A 17,217-nucleotide genomic window follows, 5' to 3' on the forward strand; every position below is an offset into this window, starting at 1 on the left:
GGTCAGCACAGCGATGGTGGGCCGAAGGGCCTATTACTCTGCTGTACTGTTCAATTTTCTAACTTAACGACATTTAACCTGTCAAAGCCCCTCTGAATCCTGGATGTTTCATTCAATTTCTCTCCCATTCTTCAAAACCCCAATGGGTTCAAGGTCAATCTACTCCACCTCTTCTCATTGGAAAATCCCGCCATCTCCAGGATCAGCCGAGTGAACCTTCCCTGGCCTGCCTCCAACACAAGAATCTCTTTCCTTAGGGCACGCAGACTATTCATTATAATCTAGGTGTGGTCTGACTTGTACCTTGCATTGTTTTAACTAGACCTCCTTATATTTAGACTCCATTCCCTCTGTAATAAATGGCAACATTTGATCTGACTTCTCTATTGCCTGCTGACCCTGTAACCTACCTTTTACAGATTGATTCACAAGGATTCCCAAAACCCTTTGTGCAGTCAGTCTGAAACCAAGCAGTGTTAGCCTGACAGTAATCGGGAACGTGCTGGAATGTGCTGTAAAGAATATGACAATTAATGATAACTAGATACTTAGAAACAATGGGAGATGTATGATTTTATAAAAGGGGAATTTTTTAAATCTGTTGGATTCTATATTTTGGTGTGACCTTAAATGGCAGAATAGATAAGGGTGGGGGAGGCTAGTTGTGATAGAGGGATATTTGATATTTCTGAAGCATTTTGACAAGTTTCAACCAAGGCTAAAAATTAGCTCGGGAGAGAATAGGGCCCCTGAAAGGTCAATGAGGCTGTCTGTGTGGAATTACTACTGATGGGAGAGATACTGAACAAATACTTTGTGTTCGGATTTACTGTGGAGAAAGACATGGAAGCTCGGGAACTTGGGAAAATACATAGTGATGTCTTGAAACGAGTGCACATTGGAGAACAGGAGGAGCTGGATGTCTTAAAATGATAAAGGTTAGATAAAACCTTGGGACATGATCAGATGTATCCCAGCGCCTTGTGAGAAGCAAGGGAGAAAATTGCAGGGCCCCTCCCAGAGATATTTGCATCATCGACAGCCACTACAGACCAGTGAGACTGATGCAGGGATGGTAAGTTGTTGGAGGAGATTCTGAGGGAAACGATCATCATGCCTTTGGATTGGGAAGGACAGATTAACGATCGTCAGCATGCCTTTGTGCATGGAAAATCATGCCTCAAATGTGAGTGTGGAGGTCGACAAGTGATACATGAAAGCAGAGCAGTACACGATGTCCACATGAACTTTAGCAAGGCCTTTCACAAGGTTCTGCATGGCAGACTGGTTAGTAAGTTGAGATCACACATAACCAGGGAGCGCTCACCGACTAGATACAAAACAGATTGACGGTAGGAGACAGAGTGTGTTCATAGAGGGCTACTGCTCAGACTGCAGGACTGTGACCAACGGTGTGCCATGGGGTTCGGTGCTGGGTCACTGTTGTGCACCATTTATATAAACAGTTTGGATGATAATACGGGAGCCATGGTCGCAAGTTTGTGAATGTGACTGAAATTGGTGATAATGTGGACAGTGAAGAGGGTTATCCAAGAGTACAATGGAATCAACAGTACTGCTGGGCCAGTCAGGTTATAAATAACAGGTGGAGAAATGCAAGACGTTGAATTGTGGTAAAGCAGAACAGGCTGGACTTGTACAGTTAATGTTCGGTCCCTGGGTCGTGTTGTCAATCAGTGACCCAGGGACGCAGGTACACAGTTCTTTGAAAGTAACGTCACAGGTAGACAGGCTGGTGAAGCAGGCGTTTGAGATGGTTACCCTTCAATGGGCAGAGCATTGAGAGTAGGAGTTGGGATGTCATGGTGTATCTGTACAGGATATTAGTGAGGCCTCTGTATAAGCATTGTTGATTATCTGGAAAAAAATCAACTTGTTCACGTATGTCCTTTAGAGAGGGACATCTGACATTCTTACATGGTCTGGCTCACATGTGACTCCAGTCCCACAGCAATATGGCTGACGCTGAGCTTCCTCTGGGCAATTAGCAGTGGGATAATGTATGCTGGTCCATCCGCTGACATCCTCAGGCCATGAATGAATCAATGAAAATACAGATGTCCATCCCTCCCTCTGCAAACAGCTCTAGCTGCAGCAAATCGTACTGGCTTTGTAACATTGTTCAGGCCTTTGTCCCTCTCTGTAACACTCTCATCACCTCCAGCTCCTTCACCTCTCCCAGTTCTGATCATCTGATTAAACGCTGACGTTTCCTCTTCCTACTGCACTCCTCCTGCTCGGAGACTCCCTCGCGATCTCTTTAACAAATGTTTCCACATTTCTAAATGTTGGCTCCTTCAGAATTGATAGTTTTTTTCATCTCTTAATCAAATCTGATAAGTCCTAGACCAAGATCGTCCAAAGTGGGGAGGAGTATTGGGAAGGTGTCGAGCACCTCGAGACTTTCTGTGGGGAAAATGGGAATCCAGGAGAAAACAGCACAAGGAGCGCGTGACCACACCAATGCCCCACCCACCCCCTTCCCATGGCCACCTTCTGCAACAGAGTGTACCAGAGTCTGTGGAAAGACACATCGGTCTGTACAGCTAGCTCCAGACCTCCCCCTGCCCACCCCACACCGAGAGTGGGAGAGAGTCAGCCTCCTCTGTGACACACCGCCAAAGAGATGATGAGATAGGAAGGTTAAATCCCCTCACAATTATCCCAGTGCGTTTATTATAAATTCAAACAATTCCCTGTTAATACAGGGTCTAATAATGTGATATCACTCAGTATCTCTCCATATGGTATCGCTCGCTGTGTCGGTCTATATGCTGCCTCTGTCAGCATTTCTCCCTCTTAGATCCTGAGTCAACAGAGAGCTCTGAGAAACACAACAGCACAGGCCAGTGATGGAGACTGAGATTTCAGAAATCTCTGCTGGACTCAGTGCCACTCTGCATGAGTTATCCTCATTGCATCAGTCTAATTTCCCATTCTGTTTATTTCTGTCTCATGCAGGTAATCAGGCTGTTCCTAACTCCTGTCTCATCCATCACCTCATTGAAGCTGGTTAGTCAGCCAGAGAGAGATGGAGAGGGAGATCTGGAGCCTTCAGTAAATCCTGCAGCCGGTAAGATCACTCACAGTAAACTGCACAGGGTGGAGGTAGTAGACTTCTATATTCAGACCTGGAAGACCGGACATAGATACAGAGCTGGGCAAGGAACAGCAACATTCTAGGCTTCATTCCCACCATCTTCTGAGGGTCCTGTTTTCACCTCTGCTGTACTGGTCCTCAATGCAACAGCACAGGGGATCGCAGGCATCAATCCTGACCCATGCTGTATTTGTGATCTCTGTAATATCCTCCAGTCCCGATAATCCTTCCTCTGGAATCTCCTCTCGTCCACACCACACCTCTGTCTTTGTCTCTGTCAGGTTCTCCAGTCCCTAACACACTAATTCCTAAACCTCTCCAGTAGATACTAAATTCCGTCATCCCTGTAAACCCTGACAGTCCTGTCTATCCCTGTAAGCTCCTCCCACCAATACCACCCTCCATGTCAATGTATTTGTCTTTAACCTCTCCATTGGTCCCTACCTATGTAATCTTCTCCAGCTCCTACAACCCTTCCTTAACTGTAATCTCCTTATCCTTCTCCAATTCTTTTATCTTTATCTTGTTAAATTTCGCCCTCAGTCCCGACACTATACCCCTCCCGACCACAGGAACCTCTTTCGTTTTGTGTAACCCTCCCTATCTGTGTAACTGTCTCCAGCCCGCCAACCTGGCATTCTCCATTGCCTTCCTATCTCTGTAGCCTCCAGAGCCTAGAAGCCTTCTTATATCTGTAAACATCTTCAGTCACTACAACCTTCCATATCTCTGTTCGTATGGACAATAATCTCCGAGATAAAACAGCCCCGTCTGTGCCTCTCAGTCTGCCTACCTCTTCCTTTCTCCATCCCTATCCCTATTTCCAGAATCTAATCCAGTTCCCTCTATCTCTGTAAATTCCTCCAATCCCCAAACTCCTTTGTCCCACCGACATTCTTGACCCAGATGTAACTTTGTTTAACTCTAAACATCCTCGAGTCCCTGTAAGCCTCCCTATCTCTGTAATCTCTACGCATCTGTTCAACACCCCCCCCCCCCCCCCCCCCCACTACTGAGGAATGACTCCCTGTATTCGCCATGAGTTAGATGGAATGACAGTGAACGGATATGATGGAACTGTCATTTCGGAGATTTAGCTGCAGAATGACCATCGCTGGGAGGTGAATACTGAAGGTTTGTTGGGATAGAGTCATAGAGTCAGAGAAATGGACAGCATGGAAACCGACCCTTCGGTCCAACCCATCCATGCTGAGCAGATATCCCAACCCAATCTAGTCCAAGTAGGCAGACTAGGCAAAAAAGCCAACAAGTTGTGAAGGGAGGATGAGGTTAATGCATTCATGAGACAGTCATGTTGATCTGAATATGAAAAGTGGAGTTGTGAATAAGCAAGAAGCAGCAACCGTTAGCAGGAATTCTGTTGTAGGCACCAACCAGTGATGGGAATGTCAATATGGTTACAGTCAGGGCACTGAATGTACTTACGGCAAGGGCAGTACAGTAACTGTGTGTGACAGTGGTCTCCATGCCGACTGATACAGCACTGACTCTCAGTGCTGTAACGGATAGAATCCTGGATTGTATGTGAGATAGTTTTCTATAACATCATAATATATTTGTAGATCAAATGCTGTGTCCTAATAAATATCCAATAATCCCATTATAAAGGAGTTTTGTGTGCAGTGACCCATAATATTATGCAGGATATATTGAGTTTGTGCTCAGATCATGAGATGTAGGAGGCGAATGTGGCCATTTGGCCCATTGAGGATGCTCTGTCTTTCAGTCAGACATTGGCTGACCTGATACTCTCCAACTCTACTTTCCTGCCTTTTCCACAAAACCCTTGTTTCCCTGATTCATTAACATCTGCAGGAGGTTACAAAACAGTTGAAGGGATAGACATAAATGGCAAATTGAGTTTAATCTGGACAATTGTGAGGTGATGTCAGATTCAAGTGGAAATTTAGGATACTGAGGGAAGTTGATATACAGAAAGATCTTGGTGCAAGTCAGTGACTCCCTGAAACAGAAGTGTTTCAGATGGGAAAGAAAGCAAATGGAACACTGGCCTTCATCGGTCACAATCGGTCACTGGCCTCCATCGGTAAAGTGGTTTGCATCTGATGTCGTAATTGTATAAAACGTTTGTTTGGCCACATTTGGAGTTCTGGGTGCAGTTCTCACCTCCACACAATAGGGAGGATGGGGAGGCTTTGGAGAGGTGTTAGGGCCGAAGGGCCTGTTGCTGTGCTCTACTGTTCTATTTTCTAACTTCCCAGCATCTGCCCGATCAGACCCCTTCAGAATCTTGCATGTTTCATTCCATTTCAATCTCATTTTCTAAACTTCAATGGGTTCGACTTCAACCTACTCCACCTCTTCTCATTAGAAAATGTGTTAATCAGCACGTTACCTGTGTTAGGGTTTTTAAGCGTGTGTTAGGTGTAAGAGGAAATTAAACAAAGTTGGATTGTGTTGTGAGAGTATCAGAGGCTGACAGGTGACCAGGCACAGGAATATAACATTTGGAACAGGGATAAATAATGTAGATAGTCAGAATCTCTTTTCCAAGGTGTAAGTTTCAAATACTGGAGCGCATAGGTTTAAGGTGAGAAAGAGGAAGTTTAAATGAGATGTGTGAGACAAGTTTTTTTTTAACGTAGAGTGGATGTTACCGAGGGAGGTCGTAGAAGCAGAAATGTGAGTAGAGTTTTGAAGTGGGATTTAGACAGAAACATGAACAGGCAGAGAATAGAGGGATATGGACCTTGTGCAAGCAGATGGTATGAGTTAGAATAGTATCTTGGACAGCATAGACGTGGTGGGCCGAAGGGCCTGTTGCTGTGCTCTACTGTTCTATTTTCTAACTTCCCAGCATCTGCCCGATCAGACCCCTTCAGAATCTTGCATGTTTCATTCCATTTCAATCTCATTTTCTAAACTTCAATGGGTTCGACTTCAACCTACTCCACCTCTTCTCATTAGAAAATCCCTCCATTCCCAGAATGAGCCGAGTGACCCTTCTCTGATCTGCCTCCAATGCGACAATATCTTTCCTTCGGGCACTCACATTGTTCATAATATTCTAGGTGTGGTCTGACTTGTACCTTGCACAGTTTTAGCTAGACCTGCCTATTTTTAGACTCCATTCCCTCTGTATTAAATGTCAGTATTTGATTTGCCTTCTCTATTACCTGCTTACCCTGTGAGCTACCTTTTTCAGCTTGATAAACAAGAACTCCCACAACCCTTTCTGCTGTCAGTCTGAAACCAAACAGTGTTAGCCTGACAGTACCTTGGGAGCATACTGCAATTGTTAGAAAGGATATGTCAATATACAACAACTGGCCACTTAGAAACACATGTGATAAAAGAGAATTTGTTTTTGAGTCTGTTGGATTTAATTTGTTGGTATGAATATAAATGGCCGAATTGTAAGGGTGTAGGAGGGGTGTAGTGGTATAGGGGATATGGTGTATTTGAATTATCAGAAGCCTTTACGCAAGTTTCAATAAAGGCTAAAGAGTAACTTGGTAGCGAATAGGGCCTCTTAAAGATCAATAAGGTCACCCATGTGTGGCACCATAGGAGATGGGTCTTGTCAGTATTTACTGTGGCGAAAGACATGGAAGCTCGGGAACTTGGAGAAATAAATAGTGACGTCTTGAAAAGAATCCTCAACAGAGAAGAGAAAGTGCTGGAATCTTAAAACAAATAAAGGTAGATCAATCCTCAGTAGCTCATTGGGTCAATCCTAGAATATTGTGGGAAGCTAGGGAAGAGATTGCAGTATCCCTTACAGAGATATGTATATTATCAACACACACAGTGAGGCACTAGAAGACTGGAGGGCAGCTAATGCTGTTCCATCGCTTAAGGACTGCAGGGAAAAGCCAGGCAATTACAGCCCCGTGAGCCCAGTGATGGGGAAGTTGTTGGAGGAGATTTTGAGAGAAAAGAGATCCTTACATTTACAAAGGCAAGGGCTGATTCGAGATGGTCAGCATGGCTTTGTGAGTGGAAAACCATGTTGCACAAACCGGATTGACTCTTCGAGGAGGTGGCCAAAGATAGATGAAGGCAGAGCAGTCAACGTTGTCCACATGAACTTTGGCATCTCGTCAAGAGGAAGAAGGAAGCTTGAGAAAGCAAGGGCTCCAGAGAGTTACATTGGATGGCACGGTGTCTCAGTGGTTAGCACTGCTACCTCAGCACCACGGACTCCATTTCGATTACAGCCTCAGGCGACTGTCTGTGAGGTGTTTGCGCATTCTCCCTGTGGGTTTCCCCCCCACAGCCCAAAGATGTGCCAGTTTGGTGGCTTAGCCATGCTAAATTTCCCATAGTGTTCAGGGATGGGTAGGTTTGGTGCGTTAATCAGGACAAACGGAGAGTAATGGGGGGGGGGGGGGTGGGGGATGGGGCTGTGTTGGATACTGTTTGGAGGGTTGATATGGAGATGTTGGGCCAAATGGTCCCTTTCCACACTGTCAAGATTCTCTGAAGGTACCAGGAAGGAACCAAGAGATGGACTTAGGGCAACTAGAAGGGGGCATGAAAAGCATTGTTGGGAAGGATTAAGGAAAACCGTGAGGCATTTTCCACTTATGCGACGAACAAAAGGATGGTCAGAGTGAGGATAAGGCCAATCTGGGATAGTGGAACGAACTTGTACCTGGAGTCACAGGAGGTAGGGAAGGTCCTTAATGAATACTTTGTCTCAGTATTCACTGGTGAGAAGGGTCTTGTCTTTTGTGAGGACAGCATGAAACAGGCTGATGTACGTGAACAGGTGGATGTTAAGAAGGAGGATGTGCTGAGAATTTTGTGAAAGATAAGGATAAATAATTCGCTGAACCAGACTGGATGCGTCCAATGTTACTACAGATTACATTAAAGTGTGGAAACAGGCCCTTCGGCCCAACAAGTCCACACCGACCCGCCGAAGCGAACCCACCCATACCCCTACATTTACCCCTTACCTAACACTACGGGTAATTTAGCATGGCCAATTCACCTGACCCTGCACATCTGTGGACTGTGGGAGGAAACCGGAGCACCCGGAGGAAACCCACGCAGAATGTGCAAACTCCACACAGTCAGTCGCCTGAGGCGGGAATTGAACCCGGATCTCTGGCGCTGTGAGGCAACAGTGCTAACCATTATGCCACCGTGCCGCCCACAGGAACCGAGAGAGTGGATTGCTGTGCACCTGGTGATGACCTTTGCACCCTCACTGTCCACTCGAGTCGGGCCAAATGATTGGAGGCAGGAAAATATTATTCCCTTGTTCAGGAAATGGAGTAGGGATAATCCTGAAAATTGCACACGTGTCAGTCTGATGTCTGTGGTGTGCAGAGTATTGGAAAGGACTCTGAGAGACAGGATTTATTATTCATTGGGAAATCATAGTTTGATCAGAGATAGTCAGCATGGTTTTTTTCAGGGGCAGGTCATGCCTTACAAGTCTTATTGAATCTTTTGAGAATGCGACAAAACACCTTTATGGCTCATTCAGAAAGTATGGAGGCATGGGATACAGGGAAAGCTGTCTGTCTGGATACGGGATTACTGGTCCACAGAAGACAGAGGGCGATGATAGATCGAAACCATTCATCCTGGAGCTCAGTGACCAGTGGTTTTCTGCAGGGAGTGGTTACATGACCTCTGCTCTTTGTGATTTTATGAATAAGTTGGATGTGCGAGTGGAAGAGTTGGTTAGTAAGTTTCCCAATGACACAAAGGTTGGTGGAGTGGTTGATAGTGTGGGGGGCTGTTGTAGGTTGCAACGGAACATTGACATGATGCAGACGTGGGCTGGGAAGTGGCAGATGGAGTTCAATCTGGGAAAAGTGTGAAGTCATTCATTTTGGAAGACTGAATTTGAATGCAGAATTCAGGTTTAAAGGTAGGATCCTTGGCAGTGTGGAGGAACAGAAGGATCTTGGTTACCAAGTCCCTAGGTCCCTCAAAGTAGCCACCCAAGCTGATAGGCTTGTTAAGAAGGAATATATTGTGTTGGATTTCATTAGTTTGGGGATTGAGTTTTAAAGCTGTGAGGTTATGCTGCAGCTCTTTCGAGCCCTGGTTAGACCCCATTTGGAATATTGTGGTCAGTTATGGTCCCTTAATTACAGGAAGGATGTGGAAGCTTTAGAGAGGGTAAAGAGGAGATTTACCAGGATGCTGCCTGGACTGGAGAGCATGTCTTATGAAGAAAGGTTGAGGGAGCTAAGGCTTTTCTCATTGGCTTGAAGAATTGGGGGGGGGGGGGCGACTTGGCAGAGATGAACAAGGTGATGACAGTCATAGAGTGAATAGAGAGAGATTTTTTTACGCTGACATAACTAGCTATTACAAGAGGGTATAATTTTCTTGTGATTAGCAGATGGTTAAGAGGAGATTTCAGAGGTAGGTTCGTTACATACAGAGTGGTGGCTGAGTGGAATGCACTGCCAGCAGTGGCAGTAAAATTAGATGCATTCGGGACATTTAATATACTTCTGGATAGGCACATGGATGATAATAAAATGAAAGGTGTGGAAGTTAGAGTCATAGAGATGTACAACGTGGAAACAGACCCTTCGGTCCAACCCGTCCATGCTGACCCGATATCCCAACCCAATCTAGTCCCACCTGCCAGCACCCGGTCCATATCCCTCCAAACCCCTCCTATTCATATATCCATCCAAATGCCTCTTAAATGTTGCAACTGTACCAGTCTCCACCATCTCCTCTGGCAGCTCATTCCATACACGTACCATCCTCTGCGTGAAAAAGTTGCCTCTTAGGTCTCTTTCATATCTTTCCCCTCTCATCCTAAACCTGTGACCTCTAGTTCTGGACTTCCTAACCCCATGAAAAAGACTTTGTCTCTTTACCCTATCCATGCCCCTCATAATTTTGTAAACCTCTATAAGGTCACCCCTCAGTCTCCGATATTCCAAGGAAAACAGCCCCAGCCTGTTCAGCCTCTCCCTATAGCTCAAATCCTCCAACCCTGGCAACATCCTTGTAAATCTTTTCTGAACCCTTTCAAGTTTCCCAACATCTTTCCGATAGTAAGGAGACCAAAATTGCACGCAGTATTACAACAGTGGCCTAACCATTGTGATGTACAGTCGCAACATGACCTTCCAACTCCTGTACTCAATACTCTGACCAATAAAGGAAAACATACCAAACGCCTTCTTCACTATCCTATCTACCTGCGACTCCACTTTCAAGGTGCTATGAACCTGCACTCCAAGGTATCTATGTTCAGCAACACTCCCTAGGACCTTACCATTAAGTGTATAAGTCCTGCTAAGATTTGCTTTCCCAAAATGCAGCATCACGCATTTATCTGAATTAAACTCTATCTGCCACTTTTTTTTTATCTTACGGTCGGATAAAACATTGGCATATCATCATGGCCGAAGGGTCTTGTTCTGTACTCTTCTGTGTTCTATGTGTTGTATGGTAAACTGGGTAATAAGCTCAGATCTGTGTAAAAGGTTATGGCATTCAGGAGGAGCTAGTCAACTGGACAGAAAATTGGGCTTGATGGTAGGAGACAGAGGATGATTGGAGACATGTTGTTTTTCTGACTGGAGGCATGTGTCCAGCGGTGTTGTGGGTCCCCTGTTGTTTGTCATTTGGATAAATGGTTTTGGATGGGAATATTGGTTTCCTGGTAAGTAAGTTTTTTGGGTGACACTGAAATTGCTGGTGATGTGGACAGTGAAGAAGGTTACCTGTGATTCAACAGGATGAACAGTACTGCTGGGATAGTGGGCTGAAGAATAGCAGATGGAGTTTAATTAGGTAAACGTGAAGTGTGCCATTTTGGTGAAACAAACCAGGATGGGACTTGTACAGTTAATGTTCGGGCCCTGGGTAGTGTTGTCAGTCAGAGACCCAGGGATGCAGGTACACATTTCTTTGAAAGTGGTGTCACAGGTAGACAGGCTGGTGAAGCAGGCATTTGGGATGGTTTCCTTCAATGGGCAGAGCATTAAGAGTAGGAGTTGGGACGTCATGTTGTATCTGTACAAGACATTGGTCAGGCCACCATAAAAGCATCGTTGATCAGTGGGAAGAACTCATCTGGTTCACTTACATCCTCTTGTGTAGAACATCTGACGTTCTAACCTGGTCTGGCTAACATGTGATTCCACACCCACAGCAATATGGCTGACTCTGAGCTGTCCTCTGTGTAATTAGCAGTGACACTCACATCCTATGAATGAATAAATAAAAATACATATGTCCCTCGCTACCTCTGCAAACCCCTCCAGCTGCAGCAATTCATACTGGCTTTGTAATATCGTTCAGGCCCTGATCACTCTCTGTAACACTCTTGCCACCTCCGGCACCTTCACCTCTCCCTATTCCTATTGTGATGTTAAACCCTGACAATAATTCCCCTTCCCACTGCCCAACTCATGCTATCAGACTCTTTGCAATCCCTTTAACACTTACTCCTAAAACACTCTCTCACTTCAGGATTTTAAGTACTTTGTTGTGATCTTCTAAGCCTCATAATCTAATATGATACATTTTGTCCTGAGTGAGGGGCCGGTAGGAATTTCTTGCTGAGGTTTTGTCTGTTTCAATGGAATTTTCTTTTCTTGAGTGATTTACACTGTTCCTTCAAACTGTTCATTTACTGGCACATATTTCAGTCTGTTTCGCCTCATTATCTTGGTCAGTTCTCATCTCAAACCATGTAATTGGCTGTTTTTGTTTCTAGTTGTAGCTTGTCCTTTCTGTGCACTTTATCACAATTTCCCAGAGGATCTCTCCAGGTGACATTACTCATTCACTAAGTTTCATCACACAACGGTCGCTCTGAGATTGTTATGTCCCAAGCCAGTTGCACAATTTGTTATTCAAAATTAAAACCCGAAAACAATTCTCTGAACTTCTCTTCCAATATCACTCTTGCCATTATGATTGTCCCACATTTTGTGAATATTGATGTTTCCCAAAATTATCACAGTATTTGTTAAAAAAATTCCAATGAGTTCCTGTTTATTGCAGTGATGAGCAATGAAATGTTGTTCGGTGGCTAAAACTGTTCTGCTGCTTGTGTCCTTGGCAAGTAGTAGCCAGTATTTACATTCAGACTGACTCTACTTCATGATCTGAGGCCAAATGCTTTCTCTGTAATGCCTTTGTTATCCATTATTGATAGCGTTGTCCATTTTGCCTGAGTTTCTGCAAAGTTGTGACCCATTGAATATTTATGTCCACCTTTTGTTCACCCTGTAACCACGTCACCCTTGTGTCTAACTCTCTTTTATCTCTGTGTCAAAATCCATCTACCTTATGGCAGAGACTTTGTCCATTCCACAAAAAAAAAACATAATTTACTGTTTCCTACAATTTCCTATCACAAATTGATTGGTTGACGTACAGTTTTGGTTAAACTCTGTCCCAAACTGTTCCTTCCTGCTTGTCTTCAGTCACATTCCCATGCTGTTTCAATGCTTCGCCTTTTCTATTTGGATTTGGAAATCTCCTTTCACCTGAACCCTGTCCCTGCATCGTCTCTGTCAGTTGAAAGCCCTGTCCCTAAACCTACTGACGTGCTTGGCCAGGACACTGGTCCCAGCACAGTTCTTGTGGGACCATCCGAATGGTTTTATTTTAAAATCAGGTATGGAATGTGGATGTCTCTGGCTGACCAGCCTTTCCTGCCCAGCTCTAGCTGCCCTTGAGCTAAGTAACTTGCTCGGCCATTCAGAGGGTAATTGAGAGGCAAACACTTTGCTGTGGGGATGTCATGCAGATCATGTGAGGATGGCAGATGTCCCCAAGTGTATTTTTGATGAACAAACATTGTTGTGGACATCAGCAATGATTTTGTATTTATTCATGGATTGTTAATTGCAATTAAAATAAAATGATTGCAAACTCCACCATTTCTGATGGAGGGATTGAAACCTGCCTCCACTGAACATTGGGTGAGGTTTTGGATACATGCTCCAGCAACAGTACCATTAGGCCATCACTTCATCTGCTCAAAGGTTGGTCATTCCTGAGCACTGCATTAGGATCCTATATCTGTTCTTCCTACATGATTGTTTCATTCTGAAATCTTCCTGCACTCTGGTGATATCACTCAGTCCCTCTCCATGTGATGTCCCTCACTGTGAGGATCTAATTACTGACTCTGTCAGCGTCTCTAGCTCTTGCATCTACTCCAGATCCTGAGCCAATTGGAGTTCCCACTCCAGAGAGACACAACAGTACAGGCCAGCGATGGAGACTGGGACTTTCCAGATCTCTGTGGGACTCAGTGCCATTCTCCATGTGTATCCCTCACTGGATCAGTCTAATTTCCCATTCTGTCTGTTTCTCTGTCTCCTGTAGTTACTCAGGAATTTCCTGACTCAATAGACTTCCCAGCTGCTGGGTGTCTCATCCATCACCACATTAAAGATGGTTGGTCAGCCAGAGACACAAAGGGAAGGGAGATCTGGAGTCTTCAATAAATCCTGCACTGAGGTAAGATCACTACCAGTGAACAGAGCAGAGAGCAATGAGAGAGCTCCAAACATCGGTTAACAAAACATGACTTAGATACAGTGCTGGAGGGGGAGTACAGTACAGACACACTCCAGGCTCAATCACCACCCCTACTGTAAGTTCTGTTGTACTAAGACTCACTACTCTGCAACACTCTATCTATCGCATGTCTTGTGGACCAGCGTCTTCAATAATTTTTAACTCCAATAACAGTTCCTGTCCTTGTAACCTCCTCCCTTTCCGATAGTCCCTCCACATATTTGAAATGTACTGTATTCCAGACTAAAATCCCTATATATGTAACTTTCTTCAGTGTATACAACATGCCTTATCTCGGTAGTCTCGTGCTCCAATGGCTGGAGACAGGGTCATGCAAAACGGAAACAGTTCCTTCACTCCAACTAGCCCATACTGAACAGAGTCCCTGAACGAGTCGTTTTTCCCTGTATTTGACCCATATCCGTTCAAACCTTCTCCCCGTGTACCTGCCCAACTGTCTTTCGCATGTTGTCATTGTACTTTTCTCGACCACTTCCTCTGGAAACCCATTCCATACATGCACCATCCTCTGTGTGGAAAATGTTCTCCTCCAATCACCTTTAAGTTGTTTTCTCTCCCATCTCATACTTATGCCCTCGAGAACACAGAACATCGAACATGGCCCTTCGACCCTCAATATTGCGCGGACCTGTGGAACCAATCTGAAGCCCATCTAACCTTCCCTATTCCATTCTCATCCATATGCCTGTCCAATGACCGTTTAAATGCCCTTAAAGTTGGCGAGTCCTCTCCTGTTGCAGGCCATGAATTCCATGCCCTGACTATTCTGAGTAAGGAGCCTACCTCTGGCTTCTGTCCCATATCTATTAATTAATATTAATATTAAGTACTACCTCAATTTAAAGCTATCTGTCCACGTGCTAGACATCACCACCTGAGGGAAAAGGCGCTCACTGTCCAACCCATCTCACACTCTGATTATCTTATCTGACTCAATTAATTGACCTCAAAAATCTTCTCTCAAACAAAACCAAATTCAAGTCCCTCAGCCTTCCGCATAACACCTTCCCTCCGTACCAGGTAACATCCTAGTAAATCTCCTTGGAACCCTTTCCAAATCTTTCACATCTTTCATCTAATGCGGTGATCTGAACTATAGGCAAAACTACAAATGTGGCCGCACCAGAGTTGTGTACAACTGCAGCATTATCTCATGGTTCTGAAACTCAAACCCAGTACCAATAAAAGCTCACATGCTGAATGCCTTCTTAACAAGGAGAAAATGAGGACTGCAGATGCTGGAGACCAGAGTTGAAAAATGTGGTGCTGGAAAAACACAGTAGGCCAGGCAGCATCCAAGGAGCAGGAGAATTGACGTTTCAGGATTCCTGAATGAGGGCTTATGCCCGAAACGTCGTCAGCATCTGGGGAGCAGGAGAGTCGACGTTTCGGGCATAAGCCCTTCTTCAGGAATCCTGAAACGTCGATTCTCCTGCTCCTTGGATGCTGCCTGGCCTACTGTGTTTTTGCAGCACCACATTTTTCAACACTTCCTTCTTAACAACCCTATCAAACTGGCAACTTTCAAGGATCTATGTACATGGACAAAGTGATCTCTCTGCTCATCTGCACTACCAAGCTCTGCTTTACCCTCATCCACCTGTTTGGTCACCTCAACGAAGTCAATAAGGTTTGTGAGACATGACCTACCCTTCACAAAACCGTGCTGACTATCCCTCATCAATGTACTCATCTCCAGATGATTATAAATGCTGGCTTTTACATACCTTTCCAACACTTTACCCAGAATCAAAGTAAAGCTCACAGCTCTATAATTACCAGGGCTGTCTTTATTCCCCTTCTTCGTCAAGGGGACCACATTTGCTGTCCTCCAGCCTTCTGACACTATTCCTACAGACAATGACGACATAAAGATCAAAGTCAAATGCTCGGCAGTCTCCTTCCTAGCCTCCCAGGCAAACCAAGGATAAATCCCATCTTGCCCATGGGACTTATATTTTTTGACACTTTCCAGAATTGCTAACACCTTCTCCTTCTGCAGTTCAATCCCATCTAGTTATGGACACCACTACCCTTGGGTAAAGACTTTGGCTAATCACCTTACCTGTACCCCTCATGGTTTTCTAAACCTTTATAAGGTCACCCCTCAGCCACCTCCACCCAATGAAAATGCGAAGGACAATGATATAAATATCTCTGCTCGTATCCCTGCCACAACTTTGTCACAATGTTCTGGTATACACTTGTTCAGGACCTAGGGCTTTCTGTGTTCTAAGACCTCCCGCACCACCTCTTCAGTAATAGGGACTCTTTACAAGACATCGCCGTTTCTTTCTCTTTGTTTCCTGGTCTTTGTCCACAGTATGTTGTGACATGAAACGCTCATTTAGGCCCTCGCCCATCTCCTGTGGATCCACACTTGGATGGCCTCACTGATCTTTGAGGGGCCATAGTATCTCTCCAGTTGTTCTTTTCTAATTGTGTGCTGTAGAAAAGTATTTGCATTCTTCTTAACCTTATCTGCCAAAGCTATCTCATCCACCCATGTTGCTTTCCAGCTTATCCAGCCTCTCCGATTCTGTCAAACCCTCCAGTATCAGTAACATCTTTGTCAATCTTTGCTCCATTTACAGTTTCCTAAATGCTTCCTAAATCAGGATGATCAGAATTCTATGCAGTACTCCAAAGCTGTGTTCTCTGTCCCTAATCAATTATGCTATTGCAAATGCATGTAACTCCTGTCCTGCGGAAACGCTTCCAACAGCATTTGCACCACTGACATCAAGCTACTTGGTGTTTGTGTCCATGGCTTTCCCTCGCAGACTTTCCTAAACACTGGCACAAGATTACCCACCCTCCAGGCTTCCAGCCCATCACCCGTGGCTGCCAGTGATAGAAATATCTCTTTATGGGACCCTACAATTTCTTCCTGAGCTTCCCACAATATCCTGGGATATAACTGATAAGTTCCCATGGATTTGTCCATCTTCTCTGCATTTTAGAACCTTCAGTACCTCCTCTTCTGTTATGTGGAGTCTTTTGATGATATCCCTGTTTATTTCCCTGAGTTCCCCAATCTTTCTCCTCAGTAAGTTCAAACATGAAATTTTCATTCAGGATCTCACCCATCTCCTGTGGTTCCACAATTGGATAGCCCCATTCATCTTCAAGGAGCCATATTCTGCCCCTAGTTAATCTTCTGTTGTTAATATTCATGTAGAATCTCTTTGGATTTTCCTCAGTCTGATCTGCCAAAGATTTCTGTGGTCCCCTTTCGGCCCTCCTGATTTCCCTCTTAAATGTATTACTCCACCCGCAATGTTCTTCAATAGATTCCCTTAATCCAGCTGGCTATATGTGACATGTGCCCCCTTTTTATTGACCAGAGCCTCAATATTCCCCGTTATCCAATGTCTCCTACTTGTGTCAGCATTGTCATTCACACTAACAGGAATATGCTGGCCCTGAAGTCCCATTTTATTGCTCTTTTGAAATTTTCCCATCTGCCTGACGTCCCTTTACCTGCAACTAGCCTCCACAATCAATTGTTAAAAGCTCTTGACTAATACCTTCTGAATTGAAGCAAGGCCTGTTTT

Source organism: Chiloscyllium plagiosum, unplaced genomic scaffold, assembly GCF_037043375.1.
Source record: "Chiloscyllium plagiosum isolate Xiang-an unplaced genomic scaffold, Cpla_swu_hap1 HiC_scaffold_29, whole genome shotgun sequence".
Taxonomy (NCBI): Eukaryota; Metazoa; Chordata; class Chondrichthyes; order Orectolobiformes; family Hemiscylliidae; genus Chiloscyllium; species Chiloscyllium plagiosum.